Here is a 9,086-nt window from a genome sequence, read left to right as displayed (position 1 = left end):
CAAACAAACATGCTAATTAATTAGGTGCCGCCCGGCACGTAATTGTCGGCCCAAATCAGTGCCGATTGCCAATTGTGTCGTCTCTGATCTCCGCTGACAATTAGGTGTCGGGCGGCACCTAATTAATTAGCATGTTTGTTTCGGCTTTTTTCTTAAAGATGTGCTGTGTGTCTCCCGGCTACTGCTGCATTCCGCGAATCAGTACCTGTTCATGGCCTGGGCTTTGGGGTGGTGGGACACTGGGGTGTCATCTTGTCGTTGATCAGGGCAAGCAGCTCATCTTCTCCTATCTCTGCCCGCCTCGATGTCGAAGGTCGAAGTTCGTCGTCTGCTGTGGCTAATATGGAAGGCTTGCTTGACTGCTGAGCCTCACGCATTTTTCTATCATACAGTTCTTTGTAAGGACTCAAACCATCCTGCAAATATCCCCTAAACCGATGTACCCTTTCAAAATTAAAGTCGTACTTTATCATTACTCATTCAGTTTCGATTGTTATCCTTTCCTCTTCCAATTGCATCAGCTCTTCATCTATCAGTTCTTGGTCATGGGATGCCAAAACCTCTTCAACATCATCTTCGTCAACTTCCACAAACCAAACTCACTTAGTCCTTACTTCGTTCACCACGATCGAAATGCTTAATTATGTCTAGTTTTACGCTAAGTGTAACACCCTTACGAGCTCTTTCAGGCTTTTCCGATACCATGGAACTCATCTTGCAAACGGCTGCTCACAGACTCGTGGTTAAGAAATGCCGGCGAGAATCCGGGGGAGAGCGGCTGCTCGGGGCGCGCGCTGTCTTTTTCGCGCGCTTGTTTTTTTTTTATCGCGCGCTGATTTTTTTTATAACAGTGAAAACACCTTCTGAAAGTGAAAACGGGGTACTAGTGTAGGTCTTTCGTAACAGTGAGGTTTCGTAAAGTGAACGTTCGAAAAGAGGGGGACACCTACAAGCCTTACGATACTGCAAAATTTATTTCTCCTGATCACCCTCCTACTCTGCGTTTCTAGGTTACAATCCACTTATCAATCAACCCTCATGTCCCTGGGAAATTGCAATGCCCTCTGAGGATTGTAGTTTAATCAAAATCCATCCCTACAAAGCGCCCTTTAGGACTACATCTCCCGACATGGTCTTACTTCACTGTTATTGGTCCATCCTCCGACATAGCGTCTCTGCAATTGGCTGTCTCGTGTCACCCGACTGCTCTCGCCAAGCTTCAGTCTATTCCGTTTACGGATTGGGTAGGCGTAATGCCAATCGAGGATACGTTCCCCCCCCTACCTTTTACATAGTTTCCGGAAGAGGAATGGGCGGGCCGGTGATGCGAAAGCGGAAAGGCGGAAGTGGAGGCCGAGACTTGGGCCTGGAGTTTTTTTAATCTGAAGTAGCCAAGAGAAGTGAAATAAGAGACTGAGACTCAGGCGAAGTTGTTGCTGTTGCACGTTTCGCGCCTTTCCCATTGTCGCTGTTTGTGTATCAGTTCGTTGTGGGTGAACGCCCTGTTGGTGAGGTAAATACTACTGTATGCATTGGGATAGCTGTTGTGGGAGGTGGGCTGGCAGAGCCGGGCATTCCCCCCCCCCCACACCCGACCGAGATTAAAGGGGGTTTCGACGCCGCTTTCATTCCGTAACGCCACAAAGAAAGTTCAGAGTGAAGCCAGGCTACAGTGACATTAATGGAAACTGCTGTGTCCAACCTGCGTGTAATGGTGCCCTGTTCCTGATTTCTAGCACGGTGCTGAATATTTAAAACTCCATTACTTTAAAAAGCTTGTATGTAAACAACAAAATTTGGAGGGAGTACTAATGCATCACGGTTTCTGCTCTGTCAGTTACTTTATTTAAAAAAAATGTATTGCGAAACAATTCTGGTACACGGTGGGAAGTTTAAACCTCTTGGTGTAAACTATTTTATTTCTGATTTGAAACAAATCCTTTTTTGCTCATCAATTGTGATGCTCAAGTTTCCATCATTCCTTCCTCTTTTTCTGGTTTTCAGTTTATTCCTGCCCCTCAATCATGCGTCGTTTGGAATCTGCTTTGTCTCCAACTTGCTCTTTCTGTGACTTAAAAGTGTACTCAGCATTAATGTGACGTTTTGCCAGCAATATTTTATACCCAGTGATTAATCTTGCTGCGTTATGCTAAGTGATTCCTGGGTCAGTAAAAGTGTTTATATGCCTTTGTGGGGAGGGGAGTGGTAGTAGGAAAGGAACTAGTCCTACTGAAGGGTCTTGGCCCGAAACGTCGACTGTTTACTCTTTTCTATAGATGCTGCCTGGCCTGCTGATTTCCTCCAGCATTTTGTGCGTGCTTGGATTTCTAGCATCTGCCAGCTTTTCTCTTGTTTGTGGAAGAAGTCTACATCTTTTGACGGGACAAAAGGGATATTTGGTTGAAGGATGGGGGGGGGGGCTCCATGATATTAGTTGCATGCATTTGTTTTAATAGTTCAAAGTCTAGGCAGTACTTAATTGAGGCTTTTCAAACAACTTGGAAATCCAGAGCCTTTTGTTTTCTAAAGTAAAAATGGAGTATCCTTTTCCAATTTTTGTATTGTTGATGCATCTATTGGTTTAGACCATAAGATATAAGAGCAGAATTAGGCCATTTGGCCCATTATCAGTCCAACTAAAATATCTCTTGTACAATTGCATACTTCAAGTGTTTTTGTGGCTCTTATTCCTCAATTCCCTTTTCAATCTACAAAGTGAAACAAAAACAGGAAGTGCAACTTTTAAGTAAAGCACATGAGATATCTGAGTCCAATAGTGGTCCAGGTTGTTGCAAATATTGCAATCCCTTCTTTTGTTAACATTATTACCATTTTAGTCCCTGTAGGATATTGACAGGCATTAAGCATTAATTTACAATTGTGAGAAATACTGTTTTTTTTGTTTTAATTACTACAAGGTCAAAAGTTACAATTTCTTTTAATAAATTCTTTCAAAATTTTTCACAGTGGGTTCTGATGGAAGGAGGAACAGTTAACGAAGAGCTATTGCATGCTAACTTTTTCTCTTTGCACAGATGCTGCTTGACCTAAGGAGTTCCATAATTTTTAATTTCAGACTTTTGTTTTTACTTTAATGTTTTTCAAGATGCATGTATATGAATATGAACATGTAATTTTGCATTAATATGTGTGAATATTTGAACCTTGATAGTTGGGTTTAAAATCTGCAGGTAATGAAACTATATGACAAGTATATTCCCATAAAATTGGTATGAGGCTAAAGTTATACATTAACATTATATAGCTGTACTGCCTCTTTAGTTAAAATATCTTGGTATTTATGGCACTGCCTAACTTTCAACTTGTATGCTCTTGTATTTAGGTTTGATTCATTGTAGCTAAAAGTACACCTTGAACTGCACCAATAATGATTCTGAAGGAGTTCCAATGTGCAAGTTGGAAGTGTAAATCACTATAGAAAAACTTGTTCTACCTTAAATGAGTGTGTGGGGAGGGAATGCTGAATTTTTATGGTTTTCATATTCACAAACTGAATTAAACAAATCATAAGGATAAGGTGTTTTTTTTTTAATTTGGCTTTTAAGTATGATGCAGGAAGTAACCCTCAATCCTAAAATAGAAGATCAGCAAATAGAAATTATCTTGTTCACGAACCATATAACAGGTTGCTTAAGTCCTTCATTTACTTCTGGGTGCCAGGTTTTGAATCTTCCATTTCTCCCTTTATTTGTAACACCAAAGAGAAATGGATTAAATGTTTTCATTTTAAAAGGACCCAAAGAGTGAGAGACTTCGATTATGGAAGATGATAAATGCAATATGTGTTGCTTAAAAGTGAAGATAAATGCAATATGCGTTGCTTAAAATCGAAGATTGAGGAGTGATTTTATGTGGGAGGGGTTGGGAGAATTAAAGCAGATTACTTTGATAAACTGAAGTGAAAGCAGTTTTACTGTTAAGTTTCAGACATCAGAGGGCAGAAAGTAATGATCTAAAGAGTCAGAAACAGCAATGATTTTCTCAGACAGAGTAGTGTGGCCTACAATGCATTGTCTGAAAAGATGATAGCAGATTTGGATGTTGCATGTATGGTTTAAAAGGAAGCACTTAAGAGACATGGGAAATGAACAGAGAATGACAAGTTTAAACACAGGCTGAAAGAGCCAAATGGCTGGTTCCTGTGCTATGTGATTTTTCTTTCCTATAATTCCTAAATTTGTTTTGGTAGCTGTCATAGTTGATTGAGGTTTGCGGTAATGGTTTTCCTGCATCCTTGTATCTTCCACTATCGCCACTAAACTTTAATGTTTTTTTTTCTCCCCCAGATTTGGGGTACAGTAATCTAAAGACCTTACAAAAGCTATCAATTATATTGGTATTGTTGTTCATAATGGGTGATTTTTATAAACGTGCATTTGCTACAGAATTAACAAATTAAGTCTGTCTTGTATTTGGAACAAATAATTTTAAAAAGGTGAAATTGATTATAATAAAATTCTTGTCATGTATTTCATTGAAAATACTTTTGTACTAACTTTGTAGTTTAACTTGGAGGTAATTTTGGCAAGATTTTCCAGTCGAAGGTTCATTTATTATCAAAACGTATCCATATACAACTCTGAAATTTGTCTTCTCCAGATAGCCGTGAAACGAAGCATGAAAGCTATTCAGAGAGAAGCATCAAACCCACCCACCACCCCCCACCCAAAAAAGAACAGCATCCAGATCAACCCCAAAACACCACCCTACCCCCGCACAAAATGAAACAGGAGCATCAACACCTCCCCCCCCCGCACAAAAAGCTAACAGAACATCAACCCCCAAACACCCTCTCTTGCACAACAAAACAGAAAAGGAGCAGGTGATTTAAAAAACAGAATATAAAAACCATATGTCTGGAAGAAGTCCACAGTCCATAAACACAATAGTCCAATCCATAAATGCAGAACCACGATACCATTCTACAATATCACTGACATTCATTGAAAGAGAGGGACACTACATGAGGCAGAGAGTCCTACCTGTCTGCCACACAGCAATTGCCCACTCACAGATTCCTTCTCTCACAGCAATCAAAAGAAAAGGACTGTCTTGGGCACAGTTGCTATTCAGCAATAATTTTGGTACTGAAAGTTAGTTGAATGTCATTGGGGGTGGTTGTGAGAAGGAAGGGACAAAGGTTTCTCATCTTAAAACTTATTAGAGAGTAAGCATTCATTCAAAGGCTTATCCTATGAATCATTACATTTTACTAATACATAATGCCATGCTAATTTGTGTTCATTTGCAATTTTTAGGTTTTATTTCCAAACAGATTTTTAAACAAAATGCAGCACAGTACAGGAGCAAGCCCTTTGGCCCACAATATTGTACTAAACTAATGAAATGAGTAATTAAATGCCAAACTAAACTAATCTTCCAACCTACGCAGTGTCCATGTCCTTCCATTTCCTGCACCTTTGTGTGCCAATTTAAGTGCCTCTTAAATATCTATATCATACAAACGTTTGTGTTTGCTTCACCCTAGGCAGCCCGTTCCAGGCATCTACCACTTTTTTTAAAAAATCACAACCTTGTCCTGTATATGTCCTTTGAAATTACATGGCCTCTGATATTAGCCAATTCAACTTTGGAGAGAAAAAAGATGCTGGCTGTCTACTCTTTCTATGCCCCAAAATCTTAAAATTTTTATCGGATCTCTCCTCTATCTCCATTGCTCTTGTGGGGGGGAGTGGGGGAACAACCCAAGTTTGCCCAACTTGGCATATACTCTGTAATCCTGCCAGCATCCTGGTAAACCTTTTCTGCATTCTCTCTAAAGCTTCAACGTCATTCCTATAATGGGGTGACCAAAACTGAATGCAATAATCCAGATGTAGAGTTTTATAAAGTTATACCCTTCCTGTCTCTATCTCGATTCCTCAACTACTAAAGGTAGGCATGCCATATGCTACCTTTTCCACCTATGGAACTGTGTAACCACTTTCAGGGAGCAATCGACTTGGAACCCAAGATTTCTTTGCCCATCAACACTGTTAAGGGTCTTGCCGTTCAGTATATTGTCTCTTCACATTTGATCTCCCAAAGTGCAACATTTTCCATTTGGCCAAGTTAAACTGTCTGCCATTTCTCTGCCCATATCTTCTACAGTATCCTTTGTTAATCTTCTACACTATCCACAATGCCACTAATTTTTGATTTGTTGTGATAAAAACATTGAAATGCTGAAGCAAAAATGATTACCCAAGATTTTAGCTTTCCAGTGCTAATATCTGTGCTGTATTGTCACTAACACCCCCGTTCAAAGATTAGTTTGTCTTGCTTTCTTTCATAGATTTTTTTTCTATCAAGCTTGATCTTTGATTAAACCAGTCTTGAATTTCCCCAGGTGTTTTCAAATCCCATGTGAAAGTAACTAGAAATTATCCATGATTCATCCAGATGCAATTTGCTGTTCTGATAGATCCAATTTTCTTGGGTGTTGCCTCCCTTGATTTTACTTTGGCTGACTTAAAATTGACTTCTCCCCCCACCTCCCTAATTTTCCATGGCATATAAGGAAGTGGAAGAGGTGACTTTATGCCGGGTATAGCTCAAGGACAGAGGAACATGATTTTTTGAACTGGTTTATTTAACTAGCTTTCCTTGAACCGATCAAACTTCATTTCAGATATGTATTATCATATGGGGAGGTCTGTTAAGCTTTGACAAGCTTTAAAATTTTGCTGAGTAATACATAATTAAAAATCAAAAGCTGCAGATGCCAGAAATCTGAAACGTGAATCGAAATTCTAGAAGCCTTCAGTGGGTCAAGCAGGATCTGTGGAAAGAGAAACAATGAATGTTTCATGTCAGGAACCCTTCATCAAAATTGTTAGATGCTGTCAAACCTGTTCTTAATTGACTGAACAAACATCAGTGATTGCTGTTTGGAATGAAGGTTACCAGGGCTGCCTCAGTTTGTTTCAGGGCTACCAGCTATTTCTATTCTGTAGTAACTGCTAGGCAGCAGGCTTAGACTTCATTCACCAACTTCAGCCAAACCCTGCCCTTCCTCACCCCTTAACTTGAATTGGTACTGTAAAACAGAACTCTTGCCCTTGATTGGTCCTATTGTCTAGAGCTCCATAGCATTGGCTGTTGCACAGTAAAATCCTCTTCATCTTGCAGGGAGGAGTTCCCCATATTAACCTTTCAGTGTTGTGCTGTGGACCCAAGTTTGCTAGAAATTGGAATGCTCTTTGTATTTATTTCAGGGAATACCTACAGTTAGCAGACCAAAGGCATCCTCTGTTGCCCTAAAAGCATGGCTAGCTTTAAATCTTAAGTCTCAATATACCATTCCTTTAAGTCCAAAGTTCTGCTAAAAAGTCCTTAACCTCATATTTAAATACTGAAGTTCTTTGCACAAATGTTCTTTCATTATATTACTTTACATATACCATTGTTCACTTGTTTGTTGATGAGTGATTTACAGTCAGAGTAAAAGGATAAAAGTAGAGAAGCCCAACTTTTCTACCACATCCTAGGATTCCTGAGTGCTGCACAGATATGAAAATATTGAAACTTGGCCAGTCTAAACTTGCACATTACTTTCAGGCATTGCTCGCTATGTTCAAAAGTAATGACTACAATATTTTGAAAAAGTGCTCATTGCATTAAATTGATTTAAGTCTAATCCTTGTTTTACATAGCTTAATCCTAGAAATTTAAGTGTTAGTTGTTTTATGCTGGATGATTACAGAACCATCTGTAACATTTTGTTCATTTTTTTTAGCTTGAAAAAGTTTGATGCCAAATGGAGCTGTATTCAACGTGACTCATCCAGATGTCCAATGATCTGATTTGTCATTTTTCTCTAGCATTTTTAACGACAATAATGTTTTTCCATACCTCCCTTGTCTTTTTTTTGTCTCAACTTTTGGTTACCTAGGTGTTACAAATTCATGTGCCGAAGGATTTGGTAATGCACCCTCAACATCTTACAATTTGTATGAATGACTTGGATGGAGGTACTGAAAATACTGTTGGTAAATTTAAGATAACAAGTCGAAAGGTATACACGGGTTACAAAGCTATAAAAATAGGATAAAGGAGTAGGGAAAGATCTGGCAAATTGGGCTATTAAAAAATGCATAATCTTGTGATGGTATTGGGTTTGCTGACTGCAAAGTTCTAAATTCAAACAAAGGCCTTAAATCTTATCAGATATAAATAGCCATGGGTACTTTCACAAAAAGGAGATTATACTGTCACTACCCAATCTTCAAAGACTAGTTTACTTCCCCGTTTATTCTCCACGCCGAGGTTTAGCTGCCAATATGCACTATTCAAACAGTGGGTCCCCTCTCCCTACCAAGGGGAAGAATGCTTCGAGCTAACGTAGTAGTTTAAATACAGTTCATTTATTTTCAGTAATGCAGGTTCAAATCCAAACAATGGTCTGAAAGCACATTTTTTTAAAAACTCAAAAGATTTCTATTTTCAATATTTCCAAATTATGAACAATTTCTAAAACGTATACTTTCAAAACACAGGTATAATTTTTATAAACTAAAAAGATATAACAATGCCGATGAACAAATCGTCCGCCACAGAAACCGAAGCCAAAGGAGTAGATTCTAGTCGCCCTGTCTTCCTATCATACTACTTGATGTTCTTCAACAACTCCCAATAAGCCTGATCTTATCTCTACATTTATATCCTGTTACTTGGGTAACTTCACACATACCTATTTCCTCAGGTTCACTTTTAGCACAAATGATCTAAAAGCATTTGGAGACAGATCTCAGCTCACTGTTCACAGTTCACAATTAATGCTGTAAAGCTAAGTTCCTTGAGTACATAAACTTTCCAACTATAAACACATGAGTTTAATAATTGTCCATCTGCTTCTGCAAGCTTCCTTGAGCTAAGCAGCTTAGAGTCAACTTTTCGGTTGAAACAAGCCAAATTAGACAAGCCATTGTCTTGTACTGCATCTTGAACAACAATAAACCAGGTGAAGTGAGCTAAATCTTCTCACAGACAGAGTATCTACAATCTACAGAGCTTGTTTGCAAAGCTGTTCTATGGACAGTACTTGTTTTAACTTTAAGCTGATT

At 38.9% G+C, this 9,086-nt stretch overlaps 1 protein-coding gene across 3 annotated transcripts in view; it reads left to right on the top strand.

Annotated features, from left to right (window-relative positions):
* The first annotated feature begins 1,317 nt into the window (after positions 1-1,317).
* The window catches only part of rab5c (RAB5C, member RAS oncogene family), a 45,326-nt gene continuing 37,557 nt past the window's right edge, over positions 1,318-9,086 (top strand). For 2 of the 3 annotated variants that reach the window (XM_063037902.1, XM_063037903.1), the window contains exon 1: positions 1,318-1,513. The gene's annotated coding sequence lies outside the window, so the exon portion shown is untranslated. Of the gene's footprint in view, positions 1,514-1,719; positions 1,741-9,086 lie in introns of those variants that run through there. The other variant, XM_063037904.1, reaches the window with a different exon arrangement.

The sequence above is a fragment of the Mobula hypostoma genome, chromosome X1, assembly GCF_963921235.1.
Source record: "Mobula hypostoma chromosome X1, sMobHyp1.1, whole genome shotgun sequence".
In the NCBI taxonomy this organism is placed as follows: Eukaryota; Metazoa; Chordata; class Chondrichthyes; order Myliobatiformes; family Myliobatidae; genus Mobula; species Mobula hypostoma.
Note: the sequence above shows the minus strand (reverse complement) of the source record. Positions and strands in the feature narration are given on the sequence as shown.